The sequence below is a fragment of the Aptenodytes patagonicus genome, chromosome 7 (genome assembly GCF_965638725.1).
Source record: "Aptenodytes patagonicus chromosome 7, bAptPat1.pri.cur, whole genome shotgun sequence".
NCBI lineage: Eukaryota > Metazoa > Chordata > Aves > Sphenisciformes > Spheniscidae > Aptenodytes > Aptenodytes patagonicus.
The window spans coordinates 1387175-1401326 of NC_134955.1; the positions used below are offsets into that span (position 1 = coordinate 1387175).

At 51.3% G+C, this 14152-nt stretch overlaps 1 protein-coding gene across 1 annotated transcript in view; it reads left to right on the plus strand.

The window, feature by feature from the left end:
- The first annotated feature begins 303 nt into the window (after positions 1 to 303).
- The window catches only part of EPS8L2 (EPS8 signaling adaptor L2), a 69245-nt gene continuing 55396 nt past the window's right edge, over positions 304 to 14152 (plus strand). The window contains exon 1 of the mRNA XM_076343653.1: positions 304 to 573. The gene's annotated coding sequence lies outside the window, so the exon portion shown is untranslated. The remainder of the gene's footprint in view (positions 574 to 14152) is intronic.

Below are 14152 nucleotides of genomic sequence, written 5' to 3' on the forward strand. Positions count from 1 at the left end.
GCACTCCTTTGCCACCCCTCACCACCTTCAACCTCCCCCTTGGGTACAAAATGTTCTCGGGCGAAAGAAACCCGAAGTTTAACACGTCCCTCCTGGGCAGCACCTCGGCTTGGCTTTTGGTCCCCTCGCACCGGGAGCGGGCGAAGGTCCCAGCTGCCCCCGGCGCCTTGCGGGGATGCAGCCAGCTCCTAGTTATACAGTAACCTGTTGCTCCGGGTCCCAGCTCCACCTCTTGCTGCCTCCACATCCCTCCCCTCCTCTTTCCTCTGCCAAGAAACCTCTGTCACCTGCTCTCACATAACCGGGGCGAGCGGCACCAGGACGAAAGGGCAGAGGGAAGCCAGCGGCACGAGGACCCCCAGGCTGGGGCACCGAGTGGGCTCTGCCTCGCTCTCTCCTCCATCGTTTGGGCTGGGGCACTAGGCTCGCAGGCAAAGTGCTGCGCAGGGAGGCAGAGGGAACTTGGCTGCTGGAGAATGGCAGCAGGATTAAACTAGGAGGGCACGGCTAACTGGGAGAGGACACACAGGAGCAGAGGGATCTGCGGGAGACAAGAGCAGCTTCTCAGCACCGGTAAGTCCCTCCTTGCAAACCCTAAAACTTCATCCCCCCCCCGCAACATTTGTCTACTTCAAAAGTCTGGTTGATTCAGCTGTGGAGGGAGCGTGGCTGGAGAGGGGGCTGCAGCTGGCATAACTGTCAGTGCATAGTTTCATGTTTGGTTTTTTTTAAAGGGTGAAAAAACGTAATTTTTCCAGCATTATGTTTTCTGGGTTTGTTTCCCGTTCTTGCATTTCCCCGCCCGGCCAGATCCAGTAGGTGGCACTTTCTTGGCAGCAAAATGTCCGTCTGGCACAGAACAGGGCTTTTTTATTTGTTCTTAATGAAGTCTGGAGACTGTACTTTTGAGCAGCTGTTTGTTTGCAAACCTCGGCGTTTCCTCCATTCGGGACGCGTGCGGAGAGAATTTTTGCTGTTCCACCGGGCAGCTCGGTGAGCTGCTGCTCTCGGTGGGTGAGCTCTCCCTGCCCATGACCTTGGCAAGATTCATCACCCTATTTCAAAACAGAGGGAAGGCTCGCTCGGAGCTGCTCCGTTCCCTCGCGTGACAGCTCTGGCTCCCCATGAGCTTTCGTCTGCGTTAACGAGTTGGAGCACAGCTCTCCTGTCCCCTTTCACTTATTTGCCTGGAAAATGCCAGCGCAAACTCCACAGAGGACAAGGCTCAGGGACAAATGGTTTGACTGACGTTATTTTTAAATACTGGAAATAATTGTGAGACAATACAGTAGTAAAATACGGTGATTGCCCTGCTGTAATTAGGGCAACGGGGAGTAACACTTGCATTGCTGGGCTGCTCTGAAATGCTGCACAAAGCAAGAGCTGTAATAGGGAACAGATCCGTTGGTCGTTCCTCGTCCGAGAGCTCCAGCATTGGGCTGCTTTGGTGGGATCTGCCCCTTAAAAAGGACTTTTTCTGAGTTAAAGAAATGACAGCAAACAGGCTCAGCCCCCAGCTGACACACAACAGCCTGGCTGGCTGAAGCAGAGACCCACCCAGGATTTCATCCACGACTGCCTCACGCAGTAGCACATTCCTGTCTCCATTTAGTTGAGTTGATCGAGTTTTCAGTTTATCAGGGAGAAAAATTAGTCCTTCACACACAGAAGGGGTAGGCAGCAGTACTGAATCAAGGAGCCCTTTAGAACAGGACTGTGAAGAAGGACTTGGGATCCACTGTGGGAACATGTCTGCGAGTGGCAAAGGTCATTGCTTCACCCTGTTTAAAACCAAGGCTTAAACTGGTGTTTGGGATAACACTAACAGCTCAATCCCTGCTGCGGTCGGGCCTATGTCATACCTGCTGCTGGTTTCCGCCGCTGAAGCATTAGGAAGCCAGGCTGGCCGAGGACCTGGTGCTCTTTCAGCTGGATCCCAGCCCTCCAGCACGCACAGGCACCTGCAGGCGGTCCAGTGCAGGATCCGCTCTGCTGTACTCTGCAGAGCAGGGTGGGTTTGTCATATAATGATAGAGCTTAGGGGTGTTTTCGGGCACCTGAGAAAAAGTTGAGTGCTGGCATCCTTGAACTGGATGTTGGTGAAGTCCCGGGGAAGGGAACAGCTGTGAAAGATGGTGAAGCACGGCTGCTGTGTGCGCGCACACATGCACGCACACCCGTTTGCTTGGTGTGATAAAGCAGTTTGCCAAGACAAGCTTTCAGTCCTTGGCTTTCTGCCCCTCTGCCAGTCACCACCCAACGTGAAGGTGAGCAAAGACACCAAGACAGAGGCGAGCAGCCCGGCTGCTGCACAACACAAGAAGGAAATGTCTTCTGGGCCACGGGCTCCGTATCACAGATGCAGACAGTCTCTCTCCTTCAGTGCCCACCTTTGTTGACTGCAAACAAGTCACCATCAGTTGGAGTGACAAAACCTGGCCCTGTGCAAAATAGGTCCTACAGATCGTTGCTTCTGGGGCTCCGTCTGCCCGACTCCCATGGATGCAGGCACCCAGTCTGTACAGACCAGCTTGCCAAGTCGGGTGGCAGCTTGCTTGCGTGCACGCAGGTGCATCGCGGAGAAGATGCTGTCTGCAGTAATGTTAACAGCAGCCACCATTTTGTCAGGCTGTCCCGCTGTGGCTGCCTGTCCGGCTTCAGCCAAGGGCATGAAGAGCCAGGAGGGCTTGCGCAGGAGGAACCCAGGCCAGCTAGCTCTGCTCCGGCGGGGTAATTGGGCTGTACATCCAGGGGAGCAGATCCTGCTGGGGGATGGCCTCGGGGCCGAATCTGCCAGGTGTTTGTTAGCATCTGACCCTTGACGAGATGGCTTTGAATGTGCTGGAAAACAGAGTGCTTTTTGTAGGGTCACGGGATAATTCAGGCTGAAAGTGAAAGAGATTCAGAAGAGACCCTAATGCGCTAAAGGACTCAGGAGGTTTCAGTCCTTGTGGTAGACAAAGAAAGGAGTGAAACAGGGGGAATATACACGTTGGCTTGTGTGGGCTTGAGAAACATCCATATAAAACAAGTCTGGGTGCAAAGCCTAAGTGCGTGGGGGAGCCTCAGAGTATTATTCCCAGAGGGCTGGATCGTGGGGTGCTGCTTTGGAGCCGTGTCTCCATCGCATTCTCTGCTTGCTTTCTCTCTTCCATGCCATGGTCTCCCTCGAAGTGCTAGGTCAGGGCAGGTTTGTGGTTTTGATCAAGACTCAGCGGTTTTCTCCTTGTGCGGGGCTGAAGTCTGGCCTCATGTCTACTTTACATAACAGCAGTCAGCAGTACTGCTCTTAACTCCAGGGCAGATGTTAGTGCACGGCCTTTAGCCTATGAGTTTGATGTGATTGGCAATAAAATAATTACCCTCTAAAAATATTCAAGCCTTATGAGCCTTCCCTAGTGTCCCCCAAGCAGAAGTGCCCAGGTTCCTGGAGTGACAGAGATGGTTTCCGGCACTGCAGTAAAGCTTTATCAGCAGCAGGGTGTCCACCTGGAACAGCAGCACGCATGCAGCACCAGGCAGGTCTAGCAGCACATGAGTCTGCCAGCATGGCCTCCTGAACCACCCTGCTTTGGCCAAGGTTCAGCAGGTGCCCAGAAAAATACCCACCTGCCTGCCCAGGAGGTATTCAAGCCTCCCACTCGAAGGGAGGGAAAGGGTGGTACCTTCAGAAACCCTCCCTGCTCATCCGACTGTGTTATAGAAGAGTCCTTACACCATCAGAAATGGTGCCAGGCACTGTACAACGCCTGAGTGACGCAGGAGACGAGATCCAAGGAGGCCCAGGAGGCCCAAGATCACAGTTTGGCTCCCTGATCTCCACCTGCCCACAAGACCACACAGCTTTTGATCTGTCAGGGTTACAGCAGAGAGGAGCATTAAGGATTTTCATGTAGCAGGGAGGCAGTGAACAGCAACTCTGTCTGCTTGCAGTGGGTTTGAAATGGCAAGCTCAGGGAAAAAGTATGCTGTCGCCCATCCCTAAAATATTTCATTCCCCTGCATCAAATCACAGTCAAGAGGGAGTCAAACGGGATCCCAGAGAGAGCTGATCCCACGCATTGTTGTCGTTGCGCTACTCCCACATGAACAAGGCCACCTCTGAGCACAAGGTGAGTGCTTGTCCTTTCCCAAGGCAGCAAGAGGCTTCCTCTCTCCCGGGTAGGGGACAGTGCCGCCTGCAAACTTGAAATGCATGATGCCGGGGGGGTTACCCAAAAAAGCCCTGGTATTTTTATTTCCTGGTAATCCAGATAAATCAGGAAGAATTGCAATTAAGAAGGGAGGGAAGGGTGTGTAGCTGAGTGCTGGACCAGTTTGGAGATCTTCCCCATTCACCTGCACTGCAATTCCCCAGGAGAGCCCAGCCCTTGTTCCCATTCCCCAAATGCTCCCAAAGGCGTTACTGCAATGTGCTCACTGCCACTGAGGTTCCGCTGAGGGAGACCAAAAGCTTCCCCACCCATGGGAAGAGGAAGCCAAAGGTGGGGAGTCACAGGCTCTGCCTGCTCAGCTGCCCTGGAACAGTGACTGAAGTGGCCAGACAAGCTACTTTGGCCCTGATTTGGTTTGAAGCACCAAGTGAAGCCTGGAGGTAACTGTTCCTGCAGGCACGGTTGAATCAGGGGGACCCTCACATCTGCACAAGGTGAGAGGCTGACGGCAGAGGCTGGGCTGCTCCATGTCAGATCAGGGGACAAGGTGCAGCCCCGGCTGGCATGGCAGCTAGGGCCTGCTCAGGATGCTCCATGCCTTTCATCCATCGCTGCCTACAGAGGGGGGTCACAAATCAACCCTGCTCACAAGCATCTCCCACAAAGGTTTTCCTTACCCTGTTGAGATGGGCAAACATGTCTCATGTGCCAGAAATCCTTATCTCAGGTGCCAGCGGCACATTCCCACATCCAGACCATGGTTGGGTCTTCACCCGCTGAGGCATTAGCCCACCTATTCAACTCTCCTTTCCCACTCCCCAATACACTGCCACAGCTTCTCTCAGGCATTTCAGCTGGGATGGAGGAGCTGAGCACTGCCAGGGCAATGGGCACCAAGACCCAGGGCAGGAAGGGGCAGCAGATAGGATTTCGCAACAGCCCCGGCTGTCGTGATGGGCAGGTGTGGCGCAAATGAGCCCTCATGGCTCACAGGCCTCCAAGCCAGCCTTGCCCTCGGTGAAGGCAGCTCTTTCGATGGCTGGTGGAGTAGTAACACTCGGCATTTGGTGGGCTGGGGTCTTTCAACACCACCTTGGAAAGGGCCAGTGAATGCTTTCCTTTTTTTGGCTTTCAGTTGGCATACTGGCCCCCAAAAGCTTTTCATAATTTAAACTTGTTTTAATTTTGTTCTTCCTGCTTCCTTTTTCTTTTTTTTTCCCCTCTATCTTATCAGTCTCAACCTGTCCAGATTTATATCCTACAAAGGTAAAGTGCAGACCATCTGAATGGCAATAAACCAAAGTTCAGCCACTCAGCAGTAATGCTCGCCATCACTGAGTAATTCAGCAAGTGAAATACTGCTGCTGGCAGGACGGCGATTAAGATCAAGCAAACAGGCACAGTCCGAGTCAAATCACCCTCCCCCAGACTGTTTGCACATAACTTTCCTCTCACTGAAGATGACTAGAAGTGGGAACTACCTGGGAGCCGAGACAGTTCTAACCTCTTCAGGCGTTAGAGGTGTTGGCTTCCAGGAGAACTAGAGCTGCCACCCAAAGCCGTGGGCTCCCCCAGATTCCCGCACCAGCAAATACAAAGCAAAACCCAAACCCTGACCCACCTCATTGCTGTGGACAACGCAAGTGGCTTGTCCTCGTCTGCTGTCCACTCCTCATTACCACCAATGGGACTCCTTTGGGGTCACTCCTCATCCTACCACTGCTGGCAGGAGATGGTTGGCAATAAGGAGGGCGCTGGTGGGTGCTGCCCTTGGTCCGGGTGTTGCTCACAGGCGGTCACAGAGGGTTGGGGCTTAGGCCAGAGCTGTGACTTGTGGACACAAAATCCTCCAAGTCAGGTTTGAGGCTTTCAGTGGTAACTGTACGGAGGAAAAAGCAGTGACTCTGCCTTTGCTCTGTCTGTGCTGTAGATAAACACAGAGGCGTCCATTTGCCTGAGACACTCCTTTCATCAGTAAATTCACTTTATAAAAACACTGGGGAGAGGAGAAGAGAGAAAGGTAATTGCACCCACGACATCCCTTAATAAATCACAGGCTGGAGCCTGCTCTCATTCCTGACACTGCTGCCTCTTAATTATAGCTGTATTCATCTGAGGAGACAGAGTAGGAGAGCCAGGCTTTATGCAGAAGGGAGCACTAATTAAAACCTCTCTGTTCCCTAGAAAGATATTCATGCTTTCCTCTGGGGAAGAAGTGAATGGACTTGTCTCTGGCCATTCCCACAGGTTCATCTGTAACACTGACTTTCACACAGCAAGGCAGTTCATCTTGTTTTCAGTACCTGATGCTCTTGGCATTGCTTCTAGGTTGAGATATGGGACTTTCAAAACTCCTTGAAGAAGAAAGAGTAATAACATGTATCCAGGTAGCCTGTGCAGGTGTGGATGTTGCTTGCCTGGTGTAAGGTTAGGTAATAGGGGATGGCTCCTTAATCAATGTACGCTGACCACAATAGAGTTTTGCAAATTGTCCCTTGCTGAGACTCCAGACCTTAATATCTGACACAGGCAGGACTTCTGTGATGGAGAGTGTGTCCCAGACTGCACCCCAGCAAATCCTCTGATTGGAATTAGATGGACTTCAACAGGCTTGATTCATGCTCAGATCCCAATGAGAAGAGAGTCAGGTCCCTTGGGCTGGCAGGGGAAAGAGTCTTGTACCACCAGGCACCTGCACGCCAGCATCTCTAAATGATCTCTGGATGGGCTCGGTACCTGACCACGCAGGCAGGTGCACTGCTGATTCACCTCTATTTTTCCAACACCTGAGAACACAAACCCTTCTAAATTGCAGGAGGAGTAGTACATCTGAGCTATGGAAACAGCAATTTGCCCCACTGAAGTCAAAGGGCTGATTCCCAAACAGTGTAAGTCGGCATTCTCCAGCTGGCCCTGCAGAGTTTCAGTAGCAGAGAACCCAAGCTGGTGAAGGGAGGGTCCTGCTCACTCCAACCAGGCACTCGAAGCCAGAGTAGGCTGGATGTGAATAACACGGGGAAAATGTTGGGTTGGATTTTTTTTCCCCCCTTTTTTGCCATACAAGGGGCAGTGCGGGAGAGTAAATGTGACATGAAAGGCTCTCAGGGTTAACTGCAGATCCGTAGGACTGTCAGGTTTGTTGCTGTGAGTTGTTACTGCCTGAAAAAAAAGTTGATAAAGTTTCACCAGCTGAAAAAAAAAAAATGCCAGAAAAGCTGCAGCTCAGTCAGATGAGCTGCTGCACTAAACTAGGCAGGAGCAGGTTCAACAGGATAAATTGAGAGTAAATGTACCAGAGCTGTGCTCCTTGCTGGTCTTTGCCAGCATGAGCAGGTAACACCCTAGGTGTGGTCAGGCCATCAGCTGTCTGAGCAATTCTCTTGACATGGAAGCACCCTTTTCCCACTGCTCCTCTGCACTGCTGCGCCTGCTCCAAGCTTAAAAATAAAGAAGGAAGGGCCCCCGTATATGTGATTTAAGTTACAAAACTTCCAATGCTCTTCAGCTTGGAAGAGAGACAGCTTGAGGTGCTGCTTTCCTCGAGATCTGCAATACTGCCCGTGGCATGGAGACAGTGAATAAGGGAACAGTTGTTTACTGATAACGGAGCTGGGGGGCATCCCATGAAACTGGCAGCTGGCAAGTGTGGCATAAACAAAAGGCGATGGCTGAGCACACCATGCAGAGCAGAGCTGCGGAGCATCTTGCCACAGGCCATTCAGGATGTCAAAAGTTTACACAGGTTGGCCAAATGCAGTTGGACAAATTCAGGGATGAAAAAGGGTACCGAGAGCTCTTAAATCCTACTGCTGGAGGCTGGGAAACTTTGCAGAGAGGCTCCCTGTGTGCCTCTCCTGTTCTTGTCCTCTCCTCTGGGCATCCGCATGTGCTACAGCCATGTGTGTGCTCCCAACCCGCCACCCGAGCAGGAACTAAGCACGGGTGATGGGAGAGGTGATGGACTACCCCATGTCCAGGCAGCTGTCTCTGGCTCCTCTAAGCCAAAAGGGAGGATGGAAGGGAGGAGAGGAGCTCCAGCCCCAGTGACTGCTCAGTGGAAGGAAATGTCGTGCAAGTTTAATCACAGCCTAGGAAGTGAGGACTGAGGGTGGCTGGAAGAAACAAGCTGAGCGGTCAAAGCCCACCTGCCACAGTCTCACACAAACTAGACCAGACAGGTCCCCAGAACATCTGCTCCACACCTGGCACAAGCCCAGAGACACTCCTGCTCTCTGCTCCCTGCCTGCCAAGACCTTGTGAGCAAACAGTCAAAGGTTAGAAGAACGATCTAAAGCAGTGGAGAAGACTGGGCTGTCACCACCCTCGGCAGTCCCTGGTATTTTCCCTAGAGCACAGTGTGTGACGCTGACTCCAACGTGATGGGTCCTTGCCAAGACAAGTGCATGTAGCTGCCAAGATGCTGCTCGCAGAGGCCATGCTCCACTCCAGCGCCGCATGGGTGACTGGCACTCAGGTCCTTTTGTCTCAGAATCCTGTCCCCCAACAACTCGAGCTAAAAGAGGACTTGGTTAGCTCATGACATCCAGCTTAGCAGTAGGCCCACACTAATCTCTTGCCAACAGTTGGTCCCACAGGGCAGGACTGAGGAGCAGCTGGCTGGGGAGAACCAGGGACAGCACTTTGTTGTAGCCCAAGTGAGCCCCACCAGCCGAGATGCACCAGGACTGTATATGCTGAAAGAGCATCTTCATGAAAGATTGGCAACATCCTCTTGCAGACAGCTGTGGGCAGGAGGGCTGCTTCCCTGCCAAAGCCAGGCCAGGAAGGGGAATTACTGAAAGGGCTAAAAATTGCATGTACATATATTTATCTACAGTTGAAGGAGAACTGCACAGGAGGGCTGGCTACCAGGGTTGCATCTCTGCTGTCAGGAAAGCTGGTATTTGCTGAGGTGAAGGATAAATGGTTTCTCTGTTCAGTCAGAGGCTCCCTGTCCCTCTCAAAACCATGTGTGCTCTCAGGGCCACCTGCGCCTTCCTTCAAAATGACCTTCCCAGAATATGCCACGTTCTTCAATGTGCATGTCTAGACACAACCCTGCTTTTGCAAACCTTTCCTTGCTCCAGAGGTGACCCATAAACCTGTGGCTCATTTAAGGATCAGTGTACCGGAAAGGCAGTCAGTCCAGTGAGGAGAGCTCACTGGTTTTAAACCACAGGTTGTGGTAAACACCACCCCTGCCTCCTCCTTTGGCTGCAGGAGAATCCACATGGCCTGTGTTGGCACAACTGTGTGCCATCCTCCAACAGCCCCAACCCTCGCAAATACAGCTTGCCCACCTGGCATAAAAGGGCTTTCTTGCTCCTTCCTCCTCTCCTCTTTGAGGATCACAGGGTCATTCAGGCCAGAAGGGACCTCAGAAGGTCTCTAGTCCAACCCAAAGCAGGGTCAGCTCTGAAATCAGAACAGGTTGCACAGGTTTTTACTCAGTCTGTTCTTGAAAATCTCCAAGAACAGAGATGGCACAACCTCTCTGGGCAACCTGCTCCACAGTGCTGAGGTTCCACAGCAGAAAGGGCCTCCTTCATGTCCCCCTGCAGAGCTTTAGCTTATTGGGACTGGAAATCCCTGTGCCAAGCCCCTGCGGGCATGCAGGAGTGGCTAATGAAACCTTTCCTCTTTAAGACGTTGCAGGAAACTCTTCTCTCCCCTTCCCAGCCCTGTAATCACTCCTGGTTTCTCCTAACCCAGCTAACAGACTGCCCTCACAGACTCTCATCTCAGGCCCCTGCTGCAGGGACCAATTGTGCTTTTTCCTCCTTGCCCTTGCAGGAGATTAATTTTTTTGCAGCAAGATTGTTAAAACATCTCTGCACCGTAAGATTAGAAACTGCCATTTAAATTCTTTTGATAAACCCAGCCTCACACATCCTTCTATTCTAAATGAAACAAAGGGCAAAGGGAACATACTTTTTTTGGTTTTGGAACGATCCCTCATGGGACTGTTCTGGTTACTGTGTAACTGGCTGTTCATGCTGCAAAAAACCCTCTTGCCGGCCTCATCCACAGAGCTTGGTAGCTTTACTGAAAGGAACCCAGATGACAGATGATCACCCTGTAAAAGCCCAGGGTTTACCTGCATGCGTGCAGGAGGAGGCTCCACAGTTGGCAGCGATGCCGGCTTGAGCCATTCTCAGCCGCCCGCACTCCTGTGATGCCCCTTTGTTGTGCCAGCACACTGGGCTGCGAGTCAGATTCTGGAGCTGATCTGGCTGGAAAATAAACCAGCGAGTTAAAAAAATGTACATGTTGGGGGAATGAGGTTCAAGCCCCATCGGTTCCTGCTCTGGGTTAGAGTGCTCCTGCACACGGTTGCTGGACATGAGATGGTGGCCAGGGACAGCAGGAGGGTGGGAAGTGCTGAAGCTGCTCCTGGAACCAAGACTGTGACTTGTCACAGTACGGTGCAAGTTGCTAGGAGAGAATCAGGATCATTCGCTTGTCTTTAGCCCAGGTTTCAGAATGAAAATCAAGCAGGAGTTTAAAAGCAGGAGAGAGGAACTACCAGAATAAGATTGCTGTATCTAATGGCATCCCCAAGGGTTAATACAAGGAATCTCTCTAGCAGACTTTGCTGACAGAAGGCTACAAGTGCTACAGCTCGGTCAAGAGCCACACACAGGACAGCAAGATGAGTTGCTTAAAAAGAGGTTAAAGCGAGTAGGCAATGAATGAGCCTATTTGGATCGGTTGCACTTGTGTCCATCCCCTGTGGGAATGCCAGACACTGACTGCAGCTCTTCCCCTGACGGACAGTCCGCTGCTCTTTCCAGCTTAGGCACCTGCATTGCACCTCTCCTCCAAGCCACGGTAGCTCATCCCCTTGTAGTCGTTCATGTATTCCTCTTCGTGAGGTTGTAAATTTTTCTAGTGCCCTTGCACTGATGGGAGCAGAGTCTAAAGGACATGCCGAGGGAGACACGAGACCTCTGTCAGATGGATGAGCTGAAATCTTGTCTCTGATGTGCAGTTCGTGTCTTAAGAAAGGAGTGAGTTTCCTGCACAGAGTTTTTGAGAATAACACCTGGTTCTCTTTCCCTCGCTGTTTTCTGTGACTGTGCATCTTGTCTTCTGAATCCAAAGACAGAGCAGGGCTATCCTCAGCTGGGCATGAAAGTTTGGTTAAATATTTTGCAACAGAACATGTTTTGCATCAGCAATCAACATTACGGTTCTTGTGGGGACTCTCTGTGGGAATCCAAAAATCTCATCATTTTGCAGGTAAAACAAATGACTGACGGCAAAAGCACATTTTGATGAACTCCCATTTCTGCCTTTCAGAGATGACTGGGAAATGATAAATCACAGTTTTCCATATGGAATTTCATCTACCATGACATATATATGAAAATACCAACAACAGAAAGAAAAAAGCTAGATTAGACTACTACTGAGAAATGCCCAAGTGCTGCTGCATGGACATTTTTTGCTTATTCCCACCCTCAGCAGCACAGCCCGCTCCCCTGAGCCAGGCGGATGATATACCCTTGTTGATCCAAGCTGCATCCACAGCTGGTGCCAATGCCCTGAGACAGGAGCTCAGCAATATGTCTGCAAAGTCTCCCCAGCGGCGAGCCGTGGTCTGCCAGCATGGACATTTATTTCTGTTACATGGGCTGGGCCCAGTTCTGGCTGCCCGTGCTCCTACTCCTGGCTCCCACCACGCGAGCTGGCATCTCAGGGCAACCTGGGATGAGAGGGTTGAGGGAACTGGCAGCAGCCCCTGAGCAAGACCCCTCTCACCCTCTGGGCTCGCAGTGCTCGGGAGATGTGGCTGTCGCCTGCACCAAAGGAAAGATACCTGGTCAGAGCCCCAGGTGCATTTCGAGGGGCTGAATATACCCTGTAAGGAACAACCCCATCCCCTGCCACACCAAAAGCTGACCTGAACCCTACCACGTCTCTGGGAACATGGTTGCCGCCAGGTCGCTGAGCTGGTTAAACTGATGTCAGCTTGTTTTTGTGCAGTGACACTCAGAGCCGAGTGTCATGTGCCAAGTTTGAGCTCAAATGAATTGTTAGCAAGTGGCCAAAAATACACAGACAGGATATGAGTAGAAAGCACAAAATGGGGTGGGAAGAGATGGCAACGAATGTTGTCGTGATCAGCCTAAGAAGGCTGGAAAAGCCTTAAGCATCAAACGTGATTTTCAAGAGATGAATCTCCTCCCTCAAATCTTCTGCCCCACCCTCCCAGCAAAATCCCCAGGGCGAGTTTTACAGCAGGAAATGAAAATTACTGATGCATTAGCTTCCCAAGCCCCAACTGCTGTAGGCAGACATTTGGAAAGGGAGTAGGGAGCAAAGTGAAAGAACTACTCTCTGGTATAGGCAGAGGGAGACAGGCTGCAGCCCTCTCCCTTTCTTTGAGGAAAGATACCATGGTGTGACCTTCCTATGCAGGGAGATAAATACTTCTTGGTTCAGACTTACCAATCATGTTCTACAACTCACTGCAACCCCAGAGACTTCAAGATGACCATGCTGGAGACAAACTGAAGCTAAACATGGTCCCCAAAGTGGCTCTCAGCTTAATAACAAGCTTTTCTCTGATAGAGAAAAAGCTCTTGGCACACTGACTGTCCTGCTACATGCCTGAATTTCTGCCAGGCAAGTGAATCAGCGTTTCAGGGAGTGACCAAAAATGCCCTTCCTTTAGGAGGAGGTGGTGGAAACATCCCATCGATCTCAACACCTCTGTCTTGCTCATGGAGGAGTCCATTTACAAACAAAACTCCTTCTGCCCCTCCTGAGGGTTGGCGAGGGACCAGCCATACCACTCGGTCATCTTTCCTTGAAGCATTTCAGCCCCGTTTGGGCTGGCACTAGCCAGGCAAGTGATGTTCAGGTTTAAGTATCACGGTCCTCCTGGGGCTAAAGGGCTTTGCTGGGAAGTAATGTGGAAAATTAATCGGCCTGCCAAATTTATCTGTTAGGCTTTACAGGTCTCCTGTAGAAGCAGGAGCAAACTAGGACTGCTGAGGCTAGCTTGTAAGGATTGCACAGTATTAATGTGAGGTCAGGTCACAGTGTACTTACACATTAAAGCGACCATTTAACGAAAGATTAATGAACCCGAGTGATTAGCTCAAAGCAGTTGTGACAGCAAAGACCAATCTCTTACCTACCTACATGGCCACAGATGGCAATAAATGACTGATACCCAGCGGGGACTAATAAGGACCACCCAGGTATTATTAGTGTGTTGTCAGTGTAGACTGTGGCAGCTGATGGTTGGACCAGATAGCTTTAAAGCTTCTGGAAGAAGCAGTTTTGCTACTGGTGCTTTGCATAAACACACCACCACCTCTCAAGCACGGATGCGACAGCCCTGAGCAAATCAGCTTTTATTTCTTTTTTCCAACCATAAAGAAGAACACTTTGCTGTGCCCTCAGTCAGAGCCTTAACACCACTGCGTGAAGCAGCAGGGACACAGCAGGAACCCTTACACCTTCTCCACCCCTGGCCGCTAGCCCATCCTGCCCCACTGGTGCCCGCCTTTTGCTGAGTCTCCCAGCTGTTTCACAAATGCCTTCGAGCCTGGAAAAGCCATAAGAGAAATGAGAGATATTCTCACTATACAGTGAGATGCACGTGAGGAACAGCTCTGGGAGTCGGCGCTTGCAGCCAGCAGACACGAGCACGCTGCCAGTTACGCACAGGGTTTTGGTGTTTTGCCTGAACACGGAGGTGATTCAATGCCCTCCTTCAGGCTGGGCTGGAGCAGAACAGGGCAGTGCCTTGGGCCGTTATCCGTCCTGCTCTGGAATATGACACACACATGCAGAGTCACTCCCTATTTTTACTGGCCTGATGTCCGAGTCCTGATTTCCACACAGAGAAAATCAAAAGGATCCCTTTCATCAACAGTCACAGTGTCAAATCCTTCCCCCTTCTAAAAATCACAGCTATAACCCCCTTGCTGCCGGTGATCCAGCTCCCGGAGTCTAGCACCAGGCTAGGAAAAAGGGATCAT